Here is a 13,121-nt window from a genome sequence, read left to right on the forward strand (position 1 = left end):
TGGCCAGGCTAAACCACCAAACTTATTATAAAGCTTTTATGTGGATTATTACCAACAACATTAGCATATTAATTATTCCTCTGTGAATTCTTAAAATGTTAATCCACTGCATACTGCTAATTAAAGAGGGTACAGCTATGAAACTGGGCAGAGATTACACTTCCATAATCAACAGAGGCTTCTCTGCCTTCTTTGCCTGACAAATGACTCAGCTTTCATTACTTTTTTGATAGGACTGAAAGGACTACCTGCCTTGACTTGCCACCACGTAGTGGCTTGCCACACACAGCTTGGCATCCTCAGGATTATTTCTGATTATCCCCTATTAATACACACTCCTGAGTATCACTATATACTCTAATTCCACTCTTTCCAGTAATGGTGTGACCTGGAGTCAGGGAGGCCAGGGAAAGCTTCCAGTTACCTTGTTTGGTCCCTGGATTGGGCCATTAGCAATTGCTGAGCTTGGATTTGGCTCAATGCAACGCCACGTTGCACACCAGTGCAGTGATCTCCACCTCGAAAGCCAGTTGCAGTTTATGGCAGGTTCTTCCAGTGCTTAGGACCCCAATTTCATTTACCAATACTTTGTCACTGAATCTGTGAGAAAAAAAAACTACTACTGGCACAAGCAGGCTGCAGCGAGCTGGCTTTGCCAAACCTGCCTTTTATTTCCCTTTGGAGGATGTGCCTCTGTGTCTGGCAGGACTGGGTGGAACTGCTGGTAGCCTACAGCACACCATGCTTCAGAAGAGAGACATTTCCCTGGCCCGTAGCTTTTATTTACCTGGGATATTTCCAGATCTGCACTGGCCAGAAGACCAGTATCACACCAGCAGGGGTCCCAGGCTCTGAAACTGGTTGAAGGTGCACAGAAAATAAGCACAGCCTTCAGGGACTCCTGGTTCATACTGAGTAAGTGCAGAGGATCCAAGCTTGTTTCTGATCTGATTCCACCACTTGGCTAACCATTCTGGCACATCGGGGTGGATGCATCTCCTCAGGATCTGCTGGTTTGCAGCCCTCCACATCCACTAATTTACCAAATCAGTAAAGTTTGTGAGAAAAAGCTCAAACCACCATGACTCCTTTCTGTAACACACATTGCAGAAGATGGAAAAGTCCCATCAGCAGCTCCATACAGCAGCTTGGATTGAGTAACTTCTAACCCCAAATCCCCAAACCTGATTAATCAGACAGCAGAGACAGATACCTCTCCAGAACATGCATTGTCTCCATGTGCAAAAGGTAGACTGAGTAGATCCGAAAATAGCATTAATGGGAGCCACAAAAGAAGAAAATGCACTCATGAGAGAGTGTTACTCTGTGCAGACTAAAACAGAACAGAACGGGCCCTTTGGCTTCATGATACTGGTCAAATATGATTTCTCTTACTTCTTCTTTCTTTACTTATGTAATGTGAAGTTTTATTTAGGCATGCTGGTAAAGAGCTCTGGGATTCACAAGATGAGGAATGTTGTAAAAAGTCCAAGTTGCTGTCAGACTGGGAATTATCTAAATCATGGGGAATCAAATAAAGAAGATAAAACTATTAGGCACTCCATAACTCAGATGCTATAGAGGAAATGCTGAGATAAATATTAGTCTTTTGTTTCAGAAGGAAGAAGGGTGAAGAAATGAAGTACCACTAATACGTCTTTTGTCCCCTAAATAATAGATATAACCAGAAAAAGCAGAATTCCTTATTTTTCTCAGAAATAAAACAGCAAAATTCACAGTGAAGAATTCTACATGCATGTTATAGTCTTATAGTCCTAATAGGATTTGAAAGCCTTTTGAAAGCATTCTGTATTTTTAGTAAAGAGGTGATAATCTTTGAAAATTACACACCTATTTTACATATTCAGGGGAAAGATCCCCAGTTCTAATATCATGAGCACATTATTTTTTGGGGGGATGTATCTTTGCTTTGTCATGTTGCAAGGAATATTGTTTCCATTGGTCAAACACAGCTGGATTGATGACAGCAATGGAAAAAACAGATGTACACACACAGATCTCCTAAAATTTCACTGAGCTAGTATATGCATCTCTATTCAAAGAACAGAGGAGAACATGTGAGCAGAACTGTATTGGAGCTGCTTTCCCAAATAGCAATAATTTTTAAAAATCACCACAACAATGTTCTAGGTCTCAGCTCCCTTAGAAGCTCCTTCCCAGCAGATAAAATGACTAGAGCAAATCAAGCAAGCAGACCCCCCCCGGCTTCCTTTCTGCTGCACCTGCCACAGCAAAGACAGTCCTTTTTTTTTTTTTTTTTTTTTTTAAAAAAAAAAACAAAAACAAAAAAAGCATGTCTAGCCACAGCATTTTTTCACTTTAAATCAATGTTCATTTCCAGGTCTTCCTTTGGCTGAACTTGATATTGTGCTATGCCTTAAAGTTATACCCTCCCTACGCAGGCTTTAGAGTCCTGAAACAATGTAGGGAATTCTTATTAACACCTTACGGGTAAGATAACCACAGTTACTTGTTTAAGCCATCTATCTGAGTGCCACGTTCTGTATCTTATTATGGGATTTAACCCCAAAGCTGGCTGAGTGCCTCACTTTATCAATTCCACAATACATATTAAAATATACATATATATATATCTTCTCGCATATTCAATGAGTTTTAAGATCATAGCCAAAGGACATATTTTCAGTCAAAGCTGAGCGTGATCCCACTGAAAGCCATAAACCACCCTAGCTTTGATGGCTCTGCCAGCATGCCCTTATTTAGCTGGTATGAAAGCATAATGCAAAGGCACTTTTTGGGAAGCTAAGTTTATAGCTGGCTCTGTTTGCCTGAAATGAGCCCGTGGCTCAGCACAGCTGAATTGCTCCCTCTGTATGCCAGCCCCTCTGCCTGCTGGCACCGATGCTGCTGCCGTGCTCCTCAGCACTTCTGCGGCTCCCTTGCTCCTCCTCCTCTCCCTACAGCTCTCAAAAGATGGGAACATGAAGACTGTAACAGCGGAGACGTACAGTTGTAAATAGCTCTAATGCAGATTGTAAAAGACACAGAGCAACCCAAATCCAATTTAAGCACAAGGCAGCGTATTGGTCCTACAGCATTTTGGAATCCACTTTCTTCTCTGCACGTGAAGTCAACAAGCACACAGCTCCCACCAGCATCAGGGGAAGCTTAGCTTGTAAGCTGCCTTTTTGAGACAACAGAGAAGCTGAATAAATGGTGTTAGCACACTAATAACCAGCATTTGGTGTAGCATGGCAATATGCTCAGACCCCTAGATTTCCCTCTGAAGGCACCACACAAAGCTGCCAACACCCAGCTTGGTGGCAGCACCACGGCTCAGCTATAACCCCTGAGCAAGCAGAATGTATGTGAGGAACCTACCATACCTCTGGGATGCAAAGGTGGTGCTGCTCCATGTTTCCTCACACCTGATGTAGTTTGCTTTTCCACCTGCTCCCCCTGCTCCAGCCTGCCAGCAGCCAGCAGAGTTCATCTTCTTGCCCTCCGACTTCTGGGCTCAAGGCCTAGGCAAGCCATCTCCTCAAAGCAGGGTAGGGGTGGTTCTTCCACAACCTCAGTCCCAGATTGGGGATGTATCCCTTGAAAAAGTCCAGCTCCTGGAGCACGTCTGTTCAGGAACTAGAGATGGAGGGAGAATAGCCTGCAGGATGAGTTTTTTCTTGTTGACTGTGAATATATTTAGAGTTCAGATCTGGAAAGGGTGAGGGAATCTGATGACGAAGAGATAAAACTGACACTTACAAAGAGGAAGATGGATGTAGCTAATGTATTCATAATGCAAGCCTTAACTCTCTCTCCTGGGACAAACTGAATGTGAAGATACCCAAAGCAGAAAAATGAGCCAATTTTCACTGCCTCACTGGGAAGACCTCAACATACCGTGATGTTTGGTCCACTTTGCGAGCTCTGGATGAAGCTGTGGCATGTTTCATTGGCAGTTGCCTGTTTCAAGTTCCTTGTAGCAGTGGGGGAAAGGGAGAGATACGCAGGGGGAAATGCTTTTCTTTCCTCCTCCACAGTCCTCAGCTTGCAAATGAGCTTTTCTAACTACATGTGCCCGTTCCAGGCCTTGCTCCTGCTCCAGGCTGGGAGTAACTTGGCAGCAGATCAAGCAATCAAGCACACTTTCATTAATTCAGGACTGAGCTGCCTTGCCATCACTTTTAACCTTGTCCCTTGACACAGCAGCTCCCTCCTCCCCACGTGGCCCCGGTGGCACGAGGGCCTACTGCTTGGCACCGGGGAGGATTCATACAATTAGAGGCCATGTTCAATAAACACAATGGAGTGGAAATGGCCGGGGTATATTAGTAATGCTGTCAATCTGGGGCTAATGGAGAACAGCAGTTTTATCAACTTTGAAGCAAGCAGCAAAAGCCATCGCTAACGGAAAGGTCATCACGCTGTCTGCATAGTGAGTGATGTGACAAGTCCAACGGCTTAGCATTTTGAGAATCATGCCCAGGAGAAGACAATGTGTCTAGCATCCAGCAGTGACCTTGTCACACTGCCTGCAGGCTGCCCGCCATGGAGCTGCCATCGCTGCTCCCCTCCTTCCCAGGGCGAGGACACCAGGAAGACTTGGTAGAGACAGAAGAGGGTGAAGCTGATGAAGAGGCATGTCTACAATGAGCCCAGCAGCCAAGCATGGCACATGGCATAGCTGAGGGTATGTTGCTGTTGTGTTCTGTAAGCACATGAGCGAGAGCTCACCCAGATGCAATGCTGCCAAATTAAAGTGCCAACAAACCTGAGGTAAAAGCCTTTGCATGTCATAAGGGAGCCCCATGCCTAAAAGATACCATTTAGACCTACACTACATCGGTTCACCAAAAACTCCAATGCCAGCTTGGGCTGCAAGCATAGAAATGTCTGTCAATGCTGTGCATGGGTACTGCAGAGAGATTTTCCACAAATCTGCACCTCATGGCCTCTTTTGCAGTTGTATAAAATGGACCCTTTCTGATCTGGCAGCATTTTATCCATCATTTACATGAGTATTGAGGACTACAGTAGAGATAAGTCAAAGAAGGATCCCTTTCTTCTTTAATTTGCTTCCATTTGCCTCTGCTCTTTCTCATTCTCAACAAATAGCCTCTAGAATTGTAATTTCTGCTCCACTTCAAGGAATCAAAATAAACACTTCATGGCTCATGATACTCTGTGGCTCATTTTCCAACTATTAATTGTAATGTTTTTTTTTGTTGTTGTTGTTGTTGTTGTGTTTTTTTTTTCTTTTTTCTTTTTTTCTTTTTTTCTTTTTCGTAACTGTTGAAAGCTGATGCTTCTAAATAATGGATAGACCAAAACATAAGCCTTAAAAAAAATACTGCTATAATAATGAACATATTGCTAAAGTAGTGCTGGATTCAGCAGGCTTTAAGTGGTATGTGGTGCCCCTGCTCTGTCACAATTACTCTTTGATTTTCATTTTGTTGCAACAAAACATTAGGCCTTTTTATTTGGTATGTGGCATTAATAAATGCATAGAAGATACAAACACTTGTAGACACACAACTGGGCTTTCCTTTCATTCCCTGTTATTTTTTTCAGTCCCTCATTTCAATGTTTGTTTCTGGTTAAGCCAATTATGCACATGGTTGGACTCTAACCTCAGCTTTAGGCCACCCCTCCAGCTTGCTTTCATAGGTACTCTGCCCTGTGCCTTCTCCTTTTCAGCATGGAGCCTCTCCAGAAACACCCCGACATGTCACCGTTCAGGTTTATTCATGAAATAGAGTACTGGAAACTGCCTTATGGGGACCACTGAATGCATTTGTTTCACTTAGCCCATTTCTTCTCTCCCAGCCATTATCTCTGGAAAGTATATTTCCAGTGAGGGCTAGTGTGCAGTGCATCTGATGTCCTGATAGCGCATACTCTCATTAGGCAAATCCCAAGGATATCTCAGAAGCTAATGAGAATGGTTACAGATGCATTAACAAGGTCACTGATAAGAATATAGTCACAAATCACCTAATTAGGAGGGGAAAAAAAAATCCAGGCAAGCTTTTGAACATTTCTGCAGTCAGCTGCCAGCAATTGCCTCTCTTTCCCCTACCTGGATAGGCGGCTGCCAAAAATACCTCTTGGAGCCTGAGAAGGAAGGAGGAAGCAGGAACCTCCAAATCCTGGCATTTTGAGCCACTACAGACACTTCATTTGTGATACTGGATGTACCTCCTCAGGCCTTCTCCTCTAATAGTTGCTCACATCCATCTGGTGTAAATGTTTTCCTACTCACCTTCCAAGTCAGTCACTTTCTACACTCATTTTGTGTCCAAAGAACATTTAGGGGGATGCAGCTTTTGCTACACTTTATGTAAAACCCACACCAACCAAGGGAGACATTCGTTGGTTTTTCATCAATCCATCATTTCCATTTGGTGGAACCCAAGAGTTATGTGATTATATCTTCTACGGGAAATGCAAGGCGGATGTCATCCATCCTAACTTCAACAAAACCCCCACATTTCCACCAAGTGAAAAAAAAAAGTAAAAATATATCATTCAACTGCATCAATAGAAATTGCTTCAATTCAACCACAAGTTTTCAGCTTAGCTGAATCAGCAGCTTTTGACAAAAAAAATGTGCCTTCAGAAAAGTTTTGATAAACTACAAAGATGTACAAAATAACTACATGTCTTGCCTCTGCAGCTGTAGTCAAAGTACCTCTGTATCGTTAAATAGGCAGCAGATTTATTCTACTCCTAATAGCGAGAATTTATCTGTTAGTACTTAAACTACTACACTCTTGTTCTATTATGGGTTTATAATAGAAATTAATTGAAAACTACTGACGACATAGTGTACACACAGCTACCATAACACACATACACACACAGAATACTATGAATTCTGAGCACATATATGTGTAACTAACATACAAATACACCTAGATACAAAGCTCTTACATCAATCATACTGAGGATGTTTACACAGAAGCAGAACATATATGCTAACTATTTTTAGTAGAGGACAATGCCTTGAAAACAAAGATACTGTACAACCACAATATGGCCTTAAAATAGAGATTTAGCCTCCTCTCTGTTAATATTCTCTAAATGCTGCTCACGCTTTCTCAGCATGGCAAAGCTCCCTACCCTCCCCAGTCACGAGAGGCAACTTCATTTCGCTTGCGGCACTTTCAAGGTTACTCCCTGCCTGAACAAATGACACCTGGTCTATCTTTTCCCAACTTCAACAGAAATCACCTCGTCCTTCATGATCAGTGCTCAAATGTGTGTACACTAATAAATAAAAACACTGCGCATTCAGACAGCGTCCTTCACAGAAGCTCTTTCCAATCCCGTAGAATTAATAGCAACATCAAACAAAAACCTGGCCAGCTGGGATATAAAAACTGAAACCCACAGTGGCTGCCTGAATGTGAAAAGGAATCGAGGTAGGGAATGAACATGGAAGATTTACTCACACATTTCTGATGCATTTCATCAGAGATCATTTATAAGCTGGTAGCCAACCTCATGGACAGCTGCAGTGGAAGGTCTTTCTTGGGTGCTCTGGTAGCCAAACAAGCCCAGGGCATCACATGCACTGCACGCTTGCTGGTGGCAGGGAGTTTCCCTGAGAGAAACCAGTGGGTTGTCTGGCCCACTGGGTACTCGGTGACACAAACATGGCCCTGGAGGGAGGTCAAGCCTTCTCTTAAGCAGCTCTTAGCACCTAGCATGGAGACAAAGTGGAGAATGGAACAGGGATGATGCCTACAGGAGACACATATTAAGACATTTGCTGAGGTCTGCTGAGATCCACAGGAGCAGATCCTCAAGACTTTCAGCTTCCCCTATGAAGTGATTAGCAAGTATGAACTCGTATCAACATCTTTGAGGCTTTGGCAGACCATAGCCCTGAGGGTCTCCAAGTGTAGAGAGGAGCTGCCCAAGGTTTAGGTCTGACCCTGCTGCTGGTTGCAACAGAGCTTTAATGCAACAGGAAAAGGAACCAATTCAGTGCCAGCAGCATCCCAGAGCCAAAATCCTGATTGTAATGGAAAGAAATCAGTAGTCTAAGAAGAAAACTTTTTTTTTTTTTAATTTTCAAAGATCTTGGTGCTTCTTGGATGTGCCATGCATTTTAACTACTGAGTACACTATTTAGCCTGAATGATTGTGGAACAAAAGATTACCTTCAGAAAAATCATGTTTGTTTTGAATGCCAAGTGCTACAGTTAGTGCTGCGCAGAATTACAATGCCGTGGTGGAATCGCAACAGCCAGAAGTCTGCTGAAGCCAAGAACTTGACGATAAATGAAGAAACAATGAGGCCAACCCAAGACCCCAAATGAACCCCCTAAAAAGATACCAGAGAAAAGGGAAACAATGAAACTGCAGCTTGAGAAAACATAGACATTAATAATAAATCTAAATGGGTGACCAGCTTGAGTATGTATGAGTGCTAGTTTTGAATGCCCCTCTCTCCACCCTCGCTGATATCAGAAGATAACACAAGATTTTAAAGCTGTAGAAAACACACACCCAATCCATGTCCTGGCTTTTTCAGTCAGCTTCCCAGTCTCAGCAGCAGCTGCTGGCCAAGGGCACCCTAAGTTCAGGGACAGGGAGGAGAGGATGTAGTGAAGGAGGCAGCAGTTCCCAGGACCTGCAGCTCACAGAGAATGAATGTGTCAGCAACAACTTGTTTGGGAGACTGTGAGACACCAGGCATAAATGACTGTTAAATTAAAATTAAAGGATGAAATAAAGTCGGAAGTTCATCAGTGCAGTGCGGGACAAGGAATGAACAATGAAGCCTGACAGCCATGAGTGCATGGAAACTTCACAAGCTGTGTTCTGCATTCACAGCTAAGGTGTAGCTCACAGACAAGCTAATTCCAGGATGCCCCATTTTCTCTCTGTTTTTAAGAAAAATGAAGTGTATTTAAATGAGGGTCCTATTGATTTTGTTAGTAACAGGGTCCTATTGATTTTGTTAGTAACAGAAAAGGCCAAACACTGTATTTTGGGGTTTGTGAAAAATAACAATATTGTACACTGGAAAATTCGGGCTATGATCTGTGTCTTTTCCTCTTGTTATCAAAGTCAGTGTATGCGTCTTGATGGTTTCTATAAGGGCTGCATAATCAAAAAAATCAAGCTTTCACATGAATGTGGAATACAGATGTGTAAGCCAACCAAAACCTCAGGCTCTTTTTGTGTGTGTGTGTTTTTGTTTGTTTGTTTTTTAAGGACAGATGTTTTGAACAACGTTAACTAGTAGAAGACTAATAGAAAAAAGATCTCCCTCTTGCAGCTGGCATGCAGGAGAAATTATATAGTCTGGTGCAATCTGCTTTCCCAACTTGCACAGTTCTAGTTAATCAAGTAGAAAATAAGCAATAATAAGAAGAAAATTGCAACTATAACATCAACCTTTCTAGCTTACCATTTTTGTTCTTACTAGAACAGTTTAGGAGAGGTGAGGCCACTTACTTATTTCAACACACACCTTACAGTTTAAAGGAAAGGATATGACTTGCTACTGGCTCCATAGGAAAAAAATATTGTAAATTGATAAGATGCTTGCCAACAGGAACTATTTCAGATTGCACATTAACTGTAGGCCTGTGAAATGGTAGTTAAAAAAAAAAAAAAAAAAAAAAAAGGATGTCATGTTCTTCATGTGTAAAGTACACCCTATTCTTCAAACAGAATTACATTTATTTTCACAGAGAGGTCAATATTGTATCATCATTTGCCACATTTAGCTTTCTCAGAATGAAAATAGGTAAAATAGAAAATCTTCTAATTGTCACAGATTTTGTGCGAAGCTACAATGGCTGTATGTCACCTTGATAAGCAGCTTATCCAGTACAAGAGAGCTGTGTTCACAAATTAATGTAAATTATGTGAAAGTACCAAAGAGTGGAACACGGGGCTATTATTCACTGAAAAGAGTGACTCACAGTATTGCCACTGGAGTAGAGCACAGAGCTGTGCTCTTCAAAATCCCAGCTTCGGCTTCGTTTCGCGAAATATTGCAATTCTGTCTTCTAACAAAAGTAGCTTTGGCCTTCAATTCATCAGTCTCGCTGCATTAAAGATTCATCAAATACAATTCAAATTAATATTTTATTCCCCATGGTCCTTCGCCTCTGGCAGCAGCCAGGCCTAGGCATTGTGTGCGGCAGCCGGCTCCTGCAGGCAGCCATTCTCCTGCCTAGGCCACGGGGCCACCATGCCACGTGAAGGCTGAGCTCCTGCGGGCTGTAGAGATGGCCCCACATCCATCTGATAACCCCATGGCAGGGCTTTGTGCAGGATACTGCTCGCAGAGATCACAAGACCCTGGGGCATGTCCATCCCAATATCGTCTTGCCTACAACCAGTCAGAGCTTGCTGGAGAGCACACAGAGCTTGCTGGTCCCCAGCCATGAGGCATCTCATGAGCTTCTGTGCGAGCCCCTCACATGCTAATACACAACCAAATGGGTCTGGGGGAGTCTTGTATCCAGGACTTCCCATCATCTGCCCACAGACCACCAAGCTCAAATTTTGTCCAAATTTTGTTCCAAGCTGCACGTAGGAAGAGCTCTTCCAAGCACTAGGCCTTTAGAGTTTGCCAGGGAATCATATGGAGAGCTAAATAAACCAAGTCTATTTGTGTCTAATACATTACTAATTCTGTGTGGTGCCTCATTTTGTTTTTCAATTTTGTTTTTCTTTTTCCCCTGAATTATAAGAACAATTGGAAAAGGCTCTGATCACAGTGAAGCCATGCTTTGCAGGCATTTTGTTACTTGTGTTCTAGTTGTCACTTACTAAATTAGACCTGCCATAGAGCGTTGCCAGTGCGTAACGTGCTCAGAAGCTGCGAGTGATGCTCTTCCCCTCTGGTGTTTAGAAATTGGCCGGCAGCTGGAAAGCTGCTGGATCTTCTCGCAAACAGAATGCAGAATTTATCTGTGAATGGGATAGCGTTTACTAAACATAATTTTTCATCATCCAATGAGAAAAGCGAGTTCTAAACCAGCGTATTCCAGCAAAATAAATAAATAAATAAAATAAAATATAGGTTATTTGTAGTTGTATCTTCTACACCCAAGAAGCACATTTGTATTTCTCTTAGTATACTTCTACTTTTATTTTAGCACCCAGCTCCAAGCTGTGCACAGCTCCTCCACGGAACAGATGCAGATCAGCCCTAGCCCATACCTCCTGTTTTCTTCCCAGCCAGGCCTCGCCTCTTTTGCTTTTCTTGGATGTATCAATAACAGGTCAAGAGGCTTTTTTTTTGTCATAACTCTTGTCCACCACACAGCACTTTTGTGCCTTCTCAGCTCTCTCATCTTGCCTACCTTTTTAATTTCTGCAGTAGCATATTTAATTTTAACTTCCTATGATTCAACCATGAAAAAGCACTTTACAGAATAGCCTGGAAGACAGACATTTCACAAAATAAAAAGCTGAAGTGCATTTCTCAGGGAACAAAAAAAATGTTCAAAGATGGCATGGTCTCTATTTAAGCTATTTACCATTTTTGAAATGCTTTTTCCTCTGCGGCAAAAACTTCACCCACTCCTGTATTGCAGCCCACGGCCACTGTGAATAGTTCAGAGCACCCACACACACATTCAGCTTCCACAGGTCTAATCACAGAGTCCTGTGATTTTCAGATCAGCCAGGATGAAAAAAAAATAATAATAAAAAAAATACATTAAAAATAACCACAGTTGATTCAGACTCCTGTGAATTTCCAGGTGCTTCTGCAGCAGTCGGGCCACTGAGCTGTGGGATAAGCACCACCGCCACAGAGACCTCGTACCACACCTCCTTGGCATTAACTGCTGGGGTTTTCCAGGCTTTGATCTCTGCATAAAAATCCGTGCTGCAATATCATTGTGAACGGCTGACACCAAAGAAACCAGCTTGTTATTTCAGTTTTATAACCTAAACTTTCTTATCTTTTTACCAATGAATGTAATTACAGACAAATCAGCTCTGAAAGTAATGGCAATCACTCTCTTGCTCAGGGGGAGGAGAAATGAAAGATAAGATCACTTTTCTCCTGTCTTTTTAATGGCCATGAGAAAAGCCTCTGAAATTAGCTGAATGAATCTCAGCACTTCTTTATTGGCTGAGATCATAATTTCATGGTTAATTATTCTGTATCTAAACTCTCTCTCGTTGCAGCTTCCACAAACTCTTATTACTTTAGTAATATTTTTGGCTATAAAAAGTCTTGTGTTTTGTTTACCAGGACAGGAAAATACACAGTCAGGACAATGTCCCATCATGACTTTGGACTATGCAAATTCAGGGTTTCTTTTATGAACACAACTAGAAGGTCAGGTTACATATTTGTTCCAGCTGTGTTATAGCTGTTCAACACTGTTAGTACAGGAACAAATGAACTTTTGTTTCTCTTAAGGGTACAGTTAAATTAAAATTAAAATCTAAGAAATGGTTTTAGGGAAGACTCTGGTTCTTTGTCAGTCACAGCATGAGCTGGGCATTGCTGTTTTTCAAAATAGGCTTTGTTCCTATACTGCCTGCAGGTGCAAGTAGCAAACATTGTACAAAATTTAATTTGAAAAACTTTTTTTTTTTTTCCCCTTAATGTCTTCCAGTTAAGTGTTATTTGTGGTAATAAACACTTAAAAAAAAAAGTCTAGAAAAGTTGTGATTTTAAGCTGAGTGTCTCTAAATCACTTCATGCAGAAATTTGTACTTTTATATAAGCATTAATGAATCAATGTCAAGAAACATTGCAGAAGAGCTTACAACACAAACATTGCCCCAGAATCATTTAACTTTTGAATTCCTCTTCAACGAAAGGAAAATAGAAAGTTCTTTTTTTCTTAGACATTACTATTTACTGCGCAGTTTAATGGGAAAAATAATACTTCTTGGGTATTGGCTCAGGGCAATTGGCTCACAGCAGTACTGAATACCTAGGACATGACCTTGCTCTCCAGCTTTGCCCAGGAAGGGCTTTTAACAATTTTGGTTTGTGGTTCATGAATTAATGTAGATCTGGCCAAAAGTCTGCATGACCACGGGCACTCCTTGGCCTTCAGGCTGCTTCCTTTCACCTGCCATCACACAACTTTTTTGCATATACAAAAACCACCAGTAGTTTGTCACAGGCTGGTTCT

The sequence above is a fragment of the Netta rufina genome, assembly GCF_964035555.1.
Source record: "Netta rufina genome assembly, chromosome: 2".
NCBI classification, from domain to species: domain Eukaryota; kingdom Metazoa; phylum Chordata; class Aves; order Anseriformes; family Anatidae; genus Netta; species Netta rufina.